Genomic DNA, 14820 nt, shown 5'->3' with positions numbered 1-14820 from the left:
TGTCGGCCGTGCGTAATTGGCAAACTCCAACTACTGTTAAAGAGGTGCAGCGGTTCTTGGGTTTTGCGAATTACTACAGGAGGTTTATCCGGGGTTTTGGACAGGTGGCAGCTCCCCATAACGTCTCTACTAAAGGGAGGTCCGGTGCGCTTGCAGTGGTCTGCTGAGGCGGATAGGGCTTTTGGGAGACTGAAGGACCTGTTTACCTCGGCGCCGGTGTTGGCGCATCCGGATCCCGCACTCCCATTCCAGGTCGAGGTAGACGCGTCTGAAGCCGGTATAGGGGCCGTGCTCTCGCAACGATCTGGCACGCCCCTGAAACTCCGCCCCTGTGCTTTTTACTCTAAAAAGCTCAGTCCGGCGGAGCAAAATTATGACGTGGGGGACAGGGAGCTGCTAGCCGTGGTCCAGGCCCTAAAGGTGTGGAGGCATTGGCTAGAGGGGGCTCAACACCCTTTCCTCATTTTGACAGACCACCGAAACCTGGAGTACATCCGGGCAGCTAGGAGACTGAACCCTCGCCAGGCTAGGTGGAATATGTTTCTGGCCCGGTTCGTTTTTAATATCACGTACATCCCTGGGTCCCAGAATGGTAAGGCAGATGCTCTGTCCCGGCGGTATGACACAGAGGAGAGGTCCGTTGAGCCCACGCCCATACTCCCGCCGTCTTGCCTGGTGGCACCGGTGGTGTGGGAGGTCGATTCCGAAATCGAGCGGGCGTTGCGTACCGATCCTAGCCCTCCACAGTGTCCTGTGGGTCGGACGTACGTGCCGTTCGAGGTTCGGGATCGACTTATATATTGGGCTCACACGTCAACCTCCTCTGGACATCCAGAGATTGGCCGGACGGTGCACTGCCTTAGCACTAAGTACTGGTGGCCAACGTTAGCCAGGGATGTGAGGGTTTATGTTTCCTCCTGTTCGGTATGTGCCCAGTGTAAGGCACCCAGACATTTGCCCAGGGGTAAGTTAAAACCCCTGCCCGTTCCACAACGACCCTGGTCTCACCTCCCGGTGGATTTCGTTACTGATCTTCCCCTCTCCCAGGGAAATACCACCATCCTGGTCATTGTGGATCGGTTCTCGAAGGCCTGTCGTCTCCTTCCCATGCCGGGTCTTCCCACTGCCCTACAGACCGCTGAGGCACTATTCACTCACGTCTTCCGGCATTACGGGGTACCCGAGGATATAGTGTCTGATCGAGGCCCCCAGTTTACCTCTCGAGTCTGGAGAGCGTTCATGGAGCGCTTGGGGGTCTCGGTGAGCCTTACCTCGGGGTACCACCCGGAGAGCAATGGGCAGGTTGAACGAGTAAACCAGGATGTGGGTAGGTTTCTGAGGTCGTATTGCCAGGGCCGGCCGGAGGAGTGGGCGAGATATGTTCCCTGGGCCGAGATGGCACAGAACTCTCTCCGCCACTCCTCCACTAAACTAACCCCTTTCCAGTGTGTGTTAGGGTACCAGCCGGTTCTGGCACCTTGGCATGAGAGCCAGATCGAGGCCCCTGCGGTGGATGAGTGGGTGCGGCGCTCGGAGGAGAGGTGGAACGCTGCTCACGTACATCTGCAGCGGGCCATCCGTCGACACAAGGCGAGCGCCGATCTCCACCGCAGTGAGGGACCGGTGTACGCACCGGGAGATCGAGTCTGGCTCTCGACCAGAAACCTGCCCCTCCGCCTGCCCTGCCGGAAGCTGGGTCGGCGGTTTGTGGGGCCTTTTAAAGTCCTGATGAGGTTGAACTAGGTGTGTTACAGATTACAACTTCCTATTGAGTATAAGAATATTAACCCCTCGTTCCATGTGTCTCTCCTCAGGCCGGTGGTAGCTGGTCCACTGCAGGAGTGTGAGATAGCAGAGACTCCTCCGCCCCCGCTGGACATTGAGGGGGCTCCGGCGTACACAGTTCGGTCCATCCTGGATTCGAGACGCCGGATGGGGGGTCTCCAATATCTCGTGGAGTGGGAGGGGTACGGTCCGGAGGAGCGGTGCTGGGTGCCGAGGAGAGATATCTTAGACCCGTCTCTTCTGACTGAGTTCCATCGTGGTCATCCCACGCGCCCTGCTCCGCGTCCTCCTGGTCGTCCCCGAGGCCGGGGTCGGCGCACGGCTGGGGCCGCGCGTCAAGGGTGGGGTACTGTCACGGTTTCGGCCGAGGCTGCTCCTTCTCCTTGTTCGGGCAGGCTTCGGCGGTCGTCGTCCCCGGAGTACTAGCTGCCACCGTTCGTTGTGTCTGTGTGTGTTTGGTTTGGTCTGATTTGTTACACCTGTTGCTCATTTCGTCTTGATTATGTGTCCTTTAAGTTCTCGTTGTTTCTGTCTTGTGGTTGTGTGTAGTTGTTCTATGTCAGCAGGTGTTGCCAGTCAGTTTGTGCTCTTTGTTATTAGAGAGTCCGCACGTTGTGCGTTTGTTGTACTTTTACGCTGAGTGCGTTTATTTTTCCCTTGTTCAACCGGCTCTGTTTATAGCCGTTGTTTCTGTGGACTTTATTAAAGTGTTTTTGGACTTGCATCTGCATCCTGCAATTGATTCCACACCACACCTACGCCCGGCCTTGACAGTTACATTTCAGTCTGTGTAGAGAATGCTTACCAATCTCCCAGTCTGTAATTTTTAGGCCTTTTATATTGGCTCCTCGATTTAAACCCTTAAGAGTCTATTGACGCACCCGTGTGTCAATCTAAATAACATTATATAAAAATCCCCATCAAAATCCGTCAATTTAATCTATATATATATATATATATATATATGTTTTTTTTGCATGGGCTGCGTGTCAATCCACCGCATCCGCCTATGTTAGACTTCCGCGCTGTTTGTCCGACCAGGAGACATCCCAAAAAGTGGTCTTCTCAAGAAAACGTCTGTAGCGTCCGAACTGTTTGGCCTACTAACTAATATGACCCCACTATGGAAAGATAAGACTGAATGGAAGTATGGAGGTCGTTTTGTGGCAACAAAAAAAAGTGGTTAAATATGTGTCAAAAAAACAAAAATATTTCCTGAGCTTTCTTATATCTCCTAAATATAGGACAGACACTTCAAAACCTTATTCCTTATGATTTCTTTTTTGACTGTATTTTTTACCATTTATGCATGTGTTATTCAATGCTTTTCTATGGTATATAGTAGAAAAGGCCAAATTCAATATTTTATCTAATAATGATAGCTCAATGATCCATGGTACGACCATCTTAAAAAATGCCATATGTTAGCGTAGGTGAACCCCGCCCCCCAAAGGCTTAAACTTTTGGAGTTAATTCAATAGAGCCTGCATTGTCCAGAAAAACAAGCAAACATAAAAGAAACCAACAATGAACTGTATTGGGTATATTCAGTCCAATTTTTGTTAGAGCAGAGATACAGTATAATCTATCCAATATCCCATTTAAAGATTCATCATCCCCTTGTTAAACGGACACACAAACACAGAGGGATATAATGGCACTTCAAACAAACCATACATTATCCATAACGATGAGGTGAATAAAACTAAGGGCTGGGTTGTGTGTGGAGATGTTGAATAAGGACCCCATTACTCACTCCCTAGCTGAGATGGGGAAGGATACACAAGCCAATCAATACAAAGACCATTAGGCTTAACAAACCCAGCTCATCCATAAACTGCCATGCAACAGACTCTGTAAATGAACATCAGAATACCCAGGGACACAAGGTTTACTCATACAGCTGTAACAGGAAGGGTTTGGTGCTGGTATTGTGACATAGGATTCTATAAGGCATTTTAACACCTAGATTGTTGGAGGTGTTTCAGCATAGTTTGCAGGTATTATTTAGTTCATTTGGAAGCCTATGTGAAAGATGTAGTGATGACGTAACATGCATTATGGGGCAGATCAAAACACACGAATGATTGCCTAGACTTTCTGTGTGTGTGTGTGTGTGTGTGTGTGTGTGTATGCGTGTGTGTGCACGTTGTATTGTATTGTATTTCTTGTGCCTGTTCGTCAGTGCATGCCTAGCTGTCACCCAGGATGTGACATTAGACACCTCAGTGAGATGAGAGCAGGTTTCTCCTAATGAGTAGCTGTACTGGACCTCAGTATTATCAGCGGCAGCCTGGCAACAAGCTCACTGTACGACAGAGATATGAGGCTAATGGAACATATTAATTGATTTGGATGAAAAGTGTACTTAAATGAAACCACCCTGGCTTCTGTTTAGAATTCCTATACTGTACATCACTTTCCATGGTTCAGAGGAGTAGTAATTGTGTCCCAGCTAATCTAATTATGGATTATATAGAGAGAACACATGCAGGGTGCAACCATGTTTAAATAACAATGCAGTCAGTTCTGACTTTTTACAATTGAAATATCCATTGCAACAAAGCACAGCATTGCCTTTGAATGTTAATTTTATTTTGTATTAATTTTACCCTTAGTTTACCAGGTAAATTGACTGAGAACACATTTTAATTTATAGCAACGACCTGGGGAGTAGTTACAGGGGAGAGGAGGGGGATGAATGAGCCAATTGGAAGCAGGGGATGATTAGGTGCCATGATGGTATGAGGGCCAGATTGGGAGTTTAGCCAGTGCATTGGGCTTAGGCTCATTGTATAATATGTAGTTAAGTTAGGGTGCACTATACTGACCATACAGCCTACACTGCCTCTACAAGTAGGCTGGGAAATTAAATATAATCACAGCTACACAAGCACACACACACACACTCACAGACACGCATGCGCTCACAATGCACGCCAAACATACATGATGCACACACACTGACACCATCACATGCATGTTCACAAATGCACACACAGACACACACACGTGCACCTACACACACCACACTCTATCTTTCTTTCTCTCACAGACAGAGGCATAGTTACATGCACAATTTTGTTTCACCACGTAATTGCCTTAATTAGCCTCGCTGCTTTTGCAGTGGATAATTGGTTGTCATGACAAACACTAGGCCTACACTGAGCCGAGACACAGAGCGCTGCAAAACCACATAGGCCAAAAAGGAACCAAAATACCACTGGAGTGACAGGGCTAATTTCTGATGGAAACATGCCACTTCCCCACAGCTAAGTGGACGGAAATGATGAACTATTTCTTTCTGCTCTCCCGTCTCCCCGGTAATCTGTAAATCCTTTTGAGGGGAGGCATGGCGAAGATGAACGGTAAAACCGAAGCACTACCGTAGACTTTCCCGCTCTGCTCGCAATGAAATAGTCCTTGACTAACAGCCATATCTCGTGACATTAAGACTCGATTAAGACTAGATTCAGCAGAAGAGGAGAGTCCTCACACTAGGGAAACTTCCACCTGATGTTTGGGGAAGTGTCAATGCTATCATGCATATTCATGGTAATTAGCCCACTGCTGCTAATAGTAACCATGGGGATGATTCATAACAGAAAGACATGGTTGGGAGCCGGGGTTCATGTCTGAATGCAGTTTCATCAGGTGTGACATAGTTAACTGTTCATCATGGAAACCCATTTGATGGATTAGTAAGAGAAAAGGCCACTACACAATTGAAACCCTTACACTGACATAAGGACACCCACACACACACTCACTCAACCACCTCATAGATGCACTCTACACTCTTAGAATTAATGGTGACTCGAGGAACCCTGGAGATCCTCAAGGAACCCCTGGAGTTCCTCAAGGAATGGTTCATATTATATTAGAATATGTAATATACATAAATACTCAAGGAACGCAGTGTACAAACTTGATGAACAGGAATTACATTTATCCTAACGTGTGACCAAAAATAACTATCTCAAAGCCACGCCTCCAATAAGCCACGCCTCCAATAAGCCACATCTCCAATTTGATAGGCTGCCATCTCTACAATATAAATTAAAAAGGTTCAAAATTCAACCCCTCCCATCACAAACCTTTTTCAATTGGAAAGGTTCCGCTGGTGTGGCAACCAAAAACGTTCTTCCAAGCACCTTTACTTCTAAGAGTGTAGGTGAGAAATCATTATCGTCATGGTGACAGCTATGCCATTTCCAAACACTGGAAAAGGAAAGTTGATGTCACAGGAGAGGAGATTTTCAGATATCTAGTTGCCATTTTACATCAAAAAGGGAAACACTCTAAAGGTCTTCACACCAGACAGCAAATGGCTCATAGAATTGCAAAGAAAAGTATGTATAATGCTTTATAGAAGTGTTGGAAGTGGATAAAAAACTATACTTTTCCATAGAGAGGCTGCTGAAAGCAGTAGGCTTATGTCCATTTGCACAGTCAATTTATCTAATGTTGAGCACAGTCAATTTCATCTTATTCCAAGCAAGAGTAGTCATATAAAACTGCAGTTCGTGGTAATAACATGACATCATCAACAATGCCTTCTTTGTGTGTTTCCAAAATGAGTGTGAAAAGGCCAAAGAAACATCAGCCAACAAACTTATGAGTCAGTCTACTACACACACACTTCAGCATTCTATCATTTCAAACTGACCTGTCTCATAACCCCTGTAAACATCCCACTCTCCTACACCAGATAATGGTCAGTTAGCCTACAAAGCTACTGTGAAGTGGCTGATATTGCCTCAGGGAGCTCTGAACTGTTAACTCTATTCATTTTGTGTGGCTGACGAATTGTCTTGTATCTATGGGCACATAATAGCATTATGTTGCTCAGGGAAAAGTTATTAGCTGTTGAGCTAGCAATGCACACTGTCAGATAGTGCAACGAATACGCCTGCCGGGTGAGGGAAGAGCGTCACGTGGGAGTGACGTCACCTGTAGGAAGACAATGAGCTGCGCCAGAGAAGAAGAGGCGACGAAAAAGGCTAAGCCCGAAAATCTGTTGCACGAAAATACACCGTTGAAGATGCATTATAAAGGTTTTGTATAATTTAGCCAGTAGTTTTGATAGTAGTGCTCACGAGTCAAAACGGGTCCCCAAAAATGGTGCACAATTGTGTACAACGTCATTCATTTCATATTACATGTTACATCCTGCCCAAAAAATTTAATAATAATAACTCTGCAATTCGTACAATATGTTACGAATTCCAATTTGTACAATATGTTATGAATTTGTGCTTAAGATCTCGTTCAATCTCTTTAACCAGTGAAAGAGGTCAATGAGAGAGTGTCGAATTTGGTTAACATAAAATGTCATTGCTAATTTGCTATGTGAGACTTATTTGATCTAACAGAAGTTTAGTAATGCTTAGGTCGTTACGAATGTATTCATATAATTGGACGCACGTGGCATTCCAGCAACTTTGAGAAAAACTATTATCTATCGGAGTTGTGTCTGTTGTTCAAACGCTCATCTGCCCTCTCATTGGCTAGAATGTTCCCGCCTGATCATGCCTCCTCCTGCCTGCCTTCCGCATTTGCGGACATTTATTCCCATTGTTAGTCAGTAAATAGATAATGTTTGGATGCAGTACTTCCGTGAAGATGATTCCATGATGATCACGGAAGTTCAGTGCTATAGCGCGATTCAAATTTCAAGGCAATGTTCCCGCGTTGGTGGAGACTGCAGTCATGGTAAACGCTGCATATGTCGGCTCAAACGGAAATTACTTTTAAATTACGATCACGCTATAGCGGTGAACTTTCACGATACGGATTGAATCGAGCCCCTTGGCTACTTCCCAGCAAACTGGGAACATTCCCAGGACATTAGCTAACATTCCTATTAAGTCAGCGTTTGAGCTAACATTAAGATGATAACATCCCACAAAGAATGTTTTTGATCAAATATATTTTCTATTAAAATGTTTGAAATTAAATATAATTGGAATGTTCTCATAACGTTCACTAAATTGTTGTTCACAACATCTGTAAAAACTACCACAGAACATTCCCTTAAGGTTCTCATTAGGTTGCCAGGGAATGTAATATCACAATGTTTCTGGTAATGTTCTTAGAAAATTCTTACAGGAACGTCCTTCTAATGCTGATATGCTATTCAAAACACCCATAAAGACAAGCAGGGAATATTCTTACAATGGTCTTATGAATTTATAGTTGTGACAGCAATTAAATTAGTTCTGAGAAAACATTACAGGGATTTTCTGCTAATGTTCATGAAGACTTCATCCAAACCCCCAAAACAACATGCAGGGAACATTGTCACAAAACCTTCATATAGTTATGTTATAGTGTGATGTTATGACAAGATTGTTTAAATATTAAAAATAACGTTCCCTGAACACACATTAGTAATTCAATGTTGGAGCAATATATATTGTTCTGAGAAAGCTTTCCTGGAATATTAATCTAATGTTGATAAAGATATTACTATTAACACCTACAACAACAAACAAGAAACATTCATGCGAGTCTCTTTTACAGATATTCTGTAATGTTATGACATGATGTTCTAATAATGTTCTAAAACAGGTGTCTCCAACAGGTCGATCAGGCCACCTATGAGTCGCTAGCCAAACAATTTTGAAAGTACATGCAATTTTCACTTGTTCCACCACAAACTGTCATAAAGAAAGTATGAGACACCTCAAGCTCCCAGCTACTATCTAATCAACGCAACATTGACATTATCCCACCCCTGGTTAGCTACTATTGGCTTAAAAAGCCAAACCTAACATAATATCTGGCAATTAATTTTCAGCAATGTTGCCCCTGTCTGTCTGTGTGGTGTGTGCGTTTGTCTATCACTCCATGTGTAGCCAGTTGATGTGACAACCATCTTGTGGGTTGACAGTAATACTTCCCCCAAAACCTTCTCAATTAAATGTTAACTGCAAAGTAGGCTTACCTGGCAGAAGTATATCATGAGGAAGTATATAATTTGTGTCTTTTATTTGTTATTTGCAAACTTTGCCATGAAATGAGCAGCAGTAGTACAGACCGGCATATTAAATGGCACATTCCTCACTCCCTAGATGCACAATTAAAGGGCCAGATGCACAATTAAAGGGGAATTACACCAAAAAAAGCTATATGTTACTTTTCTTCCAGATTAAACAAAATGGTCTTCTGATGTGATTTAAACATTGACATGGACACAGAACATTAAACGTCATTTTTCTCTATGAACAATTGTAATTTTGAGTGAAAAACTAAACCAAAATCTAAAACCAGGAAAAATAAAACAGAGAAAATATAATTTGGGAAATTTAAAACAGAATTTGGGGAAATAAATCACAGATTTTAGATGGCCCCCCCTTAAGAGTTGTTTATAAACCATTATTTTTGCTGGGTATATTGATAGAAAACATTGTGCACTACTTTCTCTTGTACAGTAAGGACCCGGGGAAGACTTGCAGGGGAGAGGAAAATAAAAGAATGTTCCTATTTGAAAGCTAGAAAAAATGATTAGCTAGCAACGTTACATTATTTAAAAAAAAGTAGCTCTCATGCTAGAAAAGGTTGGAGACCCCTGTTCTAAAAACATACTTTGATGATAATGGAAGTAGCTCTGATGTGTAGTTCTGATGTTTAATATTGATGTGTAGTGTAACATTATTATATGAAGTTGCCAAACTTTAAAACAAATTACATTTCATTAGGGTATGGTCCAAATATAGTTATAGCTTTTTTAAAGAAAAGTCATCAAGTAGATTTAAACCTGCAATCTACTATCTTCCAGCCCTGTAGCCTACTTAGTCTACTGCTCCACCAGAGTGGAGTCCTAGTGTTTCCAGTAGATTTCCCTTTGCACTGAAATCCTTAAATTATGATTCAAACGATAGCTATGTCTAAGTACATATACACATCTATGTACACCTCACCACAATCTGTCAGGCAATCATTTAACAGGATTTCTGAAATCAAGTTCATAGGGAAAATAAAAGTCAAAACATTCCAACTTTACAGTATATAAAAAAGGATTGGTAGGGTTAAGAAAGTAATAGAGGATACTTATTTTTCTAGATTAAGTTACCCTGTATCTGCAAAGACAAAGACCACAACCAAGTCAGAGTAAAGGATCGAACAGCTGTACAGGATAGTTCCATCCTAGGGGTGCAGTGGATTTATTCCAGAGAAAACACTCCAAGGCTTCCAGGTTCAATCCCTGCTTGTGACTATCACCAAAATACGGTAGCACTATATTTGTACAATCAATGTCTGATAAACTGTAATTTCATTATAAATAACTGCAATATGTGTTTCTACAGAAATTGTTGTACAACCAAATTCCTCAACAGTAAGATAGCACTAACACATGAGAGAAACCTCCATGGACTGTTAAATACATAACTTTTTCATTCTAGGAACATAGGAAGAACATTGAAGGAATGTTTTGTGCACCCTTATACAAACATTGTAAGAATGTCATCACAACTGGACATATTTTGTCTTTTGGGAACCTATATTTTGTAATGTCTCCACACTGTTCCCAAAATCCTAATGCCATGTTTTGGGAACTTTTAAATAACAGAAAAATAATTGTTCTGTGAACATTTTCACAACATTAGGGGAATGTTTTGTGCATCCTTATAATACACACTTTTAATGAATGTCAGCACAACTCGACAGATTTTGTGTTTTGGGAACCTATCTCTTGTAATGTCCTCACACTGTTCTCACAACATAATGAAATGTTTTGGGAACTTTAAAAAAAAACATACAAAAACATATTCCGTTACCAATATTGCAACATCAGAGGAATATTTTTCCCACCTTAATACAAACATTGTATAATCATCAACACAACTGGACATATTTTGTGTTATTAGAACATTTGGGGGGAATGTCTTACACCTTTCCCACAACATAAAGAAATAAACATTCACAGAACCAGTTTTGGTTTTCTGGGTTACCACCGCTGTTGAACCCCTGTTGAACTGGCTTTCAAGGTAAGCGCGCGCCAGTCATGTTCAGCTTTAGCCACAAGTTGTGCCCCTCTCGTTATTTGTTTTTTCCCATTTAAGGGGTGTTTTCATTGTTTATTAGACACGCTAATGTTTATGCAAAGTATGTATTTGTTTTCTAGTTAAGTATTGGCAGTTTTAATATAAAGTATGCAATAGTATTGCCATTACAGTATGCAATGTTCAATAAGTACAGTAGCTGTAATCTGTGATTGCTTCACCCATTTTTGGACATTAAATGAATGATATACAGTGCCTTCGTAAAGTATTCAGACCCCTTGACCTTTTCCACATTTTGTTATGTTACAGCCTTATTTTAAAATGGATTAAATTGTTTTTTTCCCCTCATCAATCTACACACAATACCCCATAATGACAAAGCAAAAATATCACATTTACATAAGTATTCAGACCCTTTACTCAGTACTTTGTTAAAGCACCTTTGGCAGCAATTACAGCATTAAGTCTTCTTGAGTATGACGCTACAAACTTGGCACACCTGTATTTCTCCCATTCTTCTCGGCAGATCCTCTCAAGCTCTGTCAGGTTGGATGGGGAGCATTGCTGCACAGCTATTTTCAGGTCTCTCCAGAGATGTTAGATCGGGTTCAAGTCCGGGCTCTGGCTGGGCCACTCAAGGCCATTCAGAGACTTGTCCCGATGCCACTCCTTCATTGTCTTGGCTGTGTGCTTAGGGTCGTTGTCCTGTTGGAAGGTGAATCTTCGCCCCAGTCTGTGGTCCTGAGCGCTCTGGGGCAGGTTTTCATCAAGGAGCTCTCTGTACTTTGCTCTGTTCATCTTTACCTTGATCCTGACTAGTCTCCCAGTCCCTGCCGCTGAAAAACATCCCCACAGCATGATGATTTTATAAGGGACTAGCCACGCTGTATTCCTTAATATGTTGATGTTTCCATATTGATGCAGTAGGCTATTTGAGGAGCAGGTTTTAGGAGGAAGATCACTTTGAAGGAGATTTGTGCTGACTTACCTGATTATCCATGAAGCTGACTAGGACTGGCTATACACACACACACAGGAAAAGCGAAAGAGGGAAACAAACATCAAACCCATGGTTTCCATGTGTTTGATGCGATTCCATTCGCTCTGTTCCAGCCAGTATTATGAGCCGTTCTCACCTCAGCAGCCTCCACTGGAGAGAGAGAGAGAGAGAGAGAGAGAGAGAGAGAGAGAGAGAGAGAGAGAGAGAGAGAGAGAGAGAGAGAGAGAGAGAGAGAGAGAGAGAGAGAGAGAGAGAGAGAGAGAGAGAGAGAGAGAGACAAAACACACACTTACAGTACTTAGAAATCAATCTATCAGCAATGTACCCACTGGGAACCAACAAATGAGGTCTCTCCCTGCCATTGTCCTGAATAAATATCTGCTCTCCTGGGACAAAGGCCAGGATGTTTGCCCGTCCAGAGAAATTAGCAGTTTCTTCAACATCAAGCCGAAACTCCCTCTCATGCAAACAGGCTGATTAGATGGTCCTGTGTAGATTGTATTTTCAACCAGCAACTATTAGGAAATAACGATGATCAAATGTTTTCCTACTTTTACAATGTTAGTTTCATCAGCTGTTGTACAATATGACACAAAACACAGGAAAAAACGAATTCACATGTGACTCCAAAATGACACAATACATTGTTTACCATTCATTTATATTGGGCATAAAATAATCTGAAACACAACCAAAACAAACAGCAAATGCATCCAACAAACTTGTAGAATCACACGCTTGATGTAGTCATTGCGTGCTATGAATATGGGACCAAATACTTAACTTTTTACTACTTAAATACACATAAGTGAATTTGTCCCCATACTTTTTGGTCCACTAAAATGGGTGGACTATGTACAAGAAGTGTTGTAATTTCTAAACAGTTCACCCGATATGGATGAAAATACCCTCAAATTAAAGATGACAGTCTGCACTTTAAACTCATAGTCATTGTATCATTTCAAAGCCAAAACAACCAGAAATGTGTCACTGTCCCAATATTTTTGTAGCTCACTGTAGCATTTGCAAAGTTATCAACAGCTATTGTTTCAATTCAACACAAAATTCAACTAAACATAGACAATATGCCCACCAGTGGTCACAATAGACTAGTTCCTGGTCCACAGTGATGTCAGTGAGGGTTTGGTTGCTCTGATGTGACAAACAGAGGACACGTTTATTCAACTATTCTCTGAGATTATAAAAGAAAGCAAACTTTTGGAAATTGTGTCACTTCCTGTTGAACACGGAACGAGGGAGAGCTCGGTTTGTTGTTTTGGAAAGTCTATTGAAAAAGTTTGTTTACTAGCTAGCAACCTTTTGAGTTTCAATCCCGCGACACGGTTGGCATCAGTTGCTGAGACCGCTACTATCTGTCCAGTAATTCTGCCAACCAAGGCCGGGTCTGAGGAGCTGTTTGGCGTAGCAACTAGCCTAGCTGCTAGCTAGCTGCCTATCAAGCTTGTGGGGTTTTCTTGAGGGCTTGAACACAGCCTGCGATGTGGTTAGCCATTGTGGCTGGGACCGCGGATTGCCCCGGGCTTGTGGCTATCTAGACCCCTGCTGTCTGTTGTTGTTGTTGTTCAACCTGAACCTGTCTATAACTGCGAGGAGTAACAGCTTAATGTACATTGTTTCCATGACAAAGATCAAAGCCGGCAGGAGTATTGTTGAGGATAGTAGTGTTTCTATCACAGGTGAAGGATCTCTTAAACGAACAAAAATAGTTCTACAAGCAGTTGTTTCAACAACAAGAAAATAGCTTCAAGTGTTTTGCCCAAATACTGGTGGAGTCAACTAATAAAAGAATGGACGACCTGACCAGAGAGGTCCAGGACCTGAAGAACAGTTTGCAGATCTCCCAGGATCAGCTTGATGAGTTTAAACAGGAGAACGGCAAGATGACAGCAATCTGTAAGTCATTGAGAGAGGCCATCAGTTCTGTATGTGAATCCATGATAACATTGACGGACAAATCAGATTATCTCGAGGGACAATCAAAGCAGAACAACATGGTTGTGGATGGAATTGCACAATCTCCACATGAGACCTGGATGGAGTTTGAGGACAAAGTGAGGGATATGATCTCGGAGAAACTGAAGATGGACACACAGGACTGGAAAACGCACCACCGGTCCAGGTGACAGGCCCAGGCCGATAGTGGTCAAGTTCCTGAGGTTCATGGGCAAGGTAGGTGTTCTAGAAAGAGCCAATGACATGCTCATTGTCCACCCTCCCTCCCAAAAGCCTGGAAGGGAGGGTGGAGGGATAAGCTATCCAGGAAAGGGCTGAAAATAGCCCATATTAATATATGAAGCCTTAGAAATAAGGTTTATGAAATCAATAACTTGCTAACATCAGATAACATTCATATATGGTTATCAGGTTATTAAATGATTGCATCTGAGCTCAGTGTGCGGCTCTCCTTTTCTTTTTCAAGTGTTCTACTCCGCTAGCCAGCACCTCGCCTAAACAGGTGTGCGTTTCTTTCGCCTCCAGAGAATTTATATATTAGCCATTTCTAAGACTCAGATAATTCATTTGATGATATAACAGTAGCAATACAAGGATATACCCTCTATAGAAGGAACAGGAATGCGTATGGGGAAGGTGTTGCTGTATATATTCAGAGCCATATCCCTGTAATGCTTAGAGAAGATCTTATGTAAAGTGTTATTAAAGTGTTGTGGTTGTAGGTTCACCTGCATGGTACATCTAAAGCCTTAACTTTTGGGGTGTTGCTATAAGCCACCAAGTGCTAACTGTCAGTATCTAAATAATTTGTGTGAAATGCTTGATAGTGTATGTGAAGTAAACAGAGAGGTCTACTTTCTTGGGGACCTGAATATTGACTGGTTTTCATCAAGCTGTCCACTCAAGAGGAAGTTTCTCACTGTCACTAATTGTAAGTCGCTCTGGATAAGAGCGTCTGCTAAATGACTAAAATGTCAATTGGATCACTAACCAGTGCCTGTAATCTGGTTCAGGTTATTAAATATAGGCTTACTTTATTATTTATTTTGACAT

Source organism: Coregonus clupeaformis, chromosome 1 (assembly GCF_020615455.1).
Source record: "Coregonus clupeaformis isolate EN_2021a chromosome 1, ASM2061545v1, whole genome shotgun sequence".
In the NCBI taxonomy this organism is placed as follows: Eukaryota; Metazoa; Chordata; class Actinopteri; order Salmoniformes; family Salmonidae; genus Coregonus; species Coregonus clupeaformis.
The sequence above is the reverse complement of the archived record's forward strand: the minus strand, read 5'-3'. Positions refer to the sequence as shown.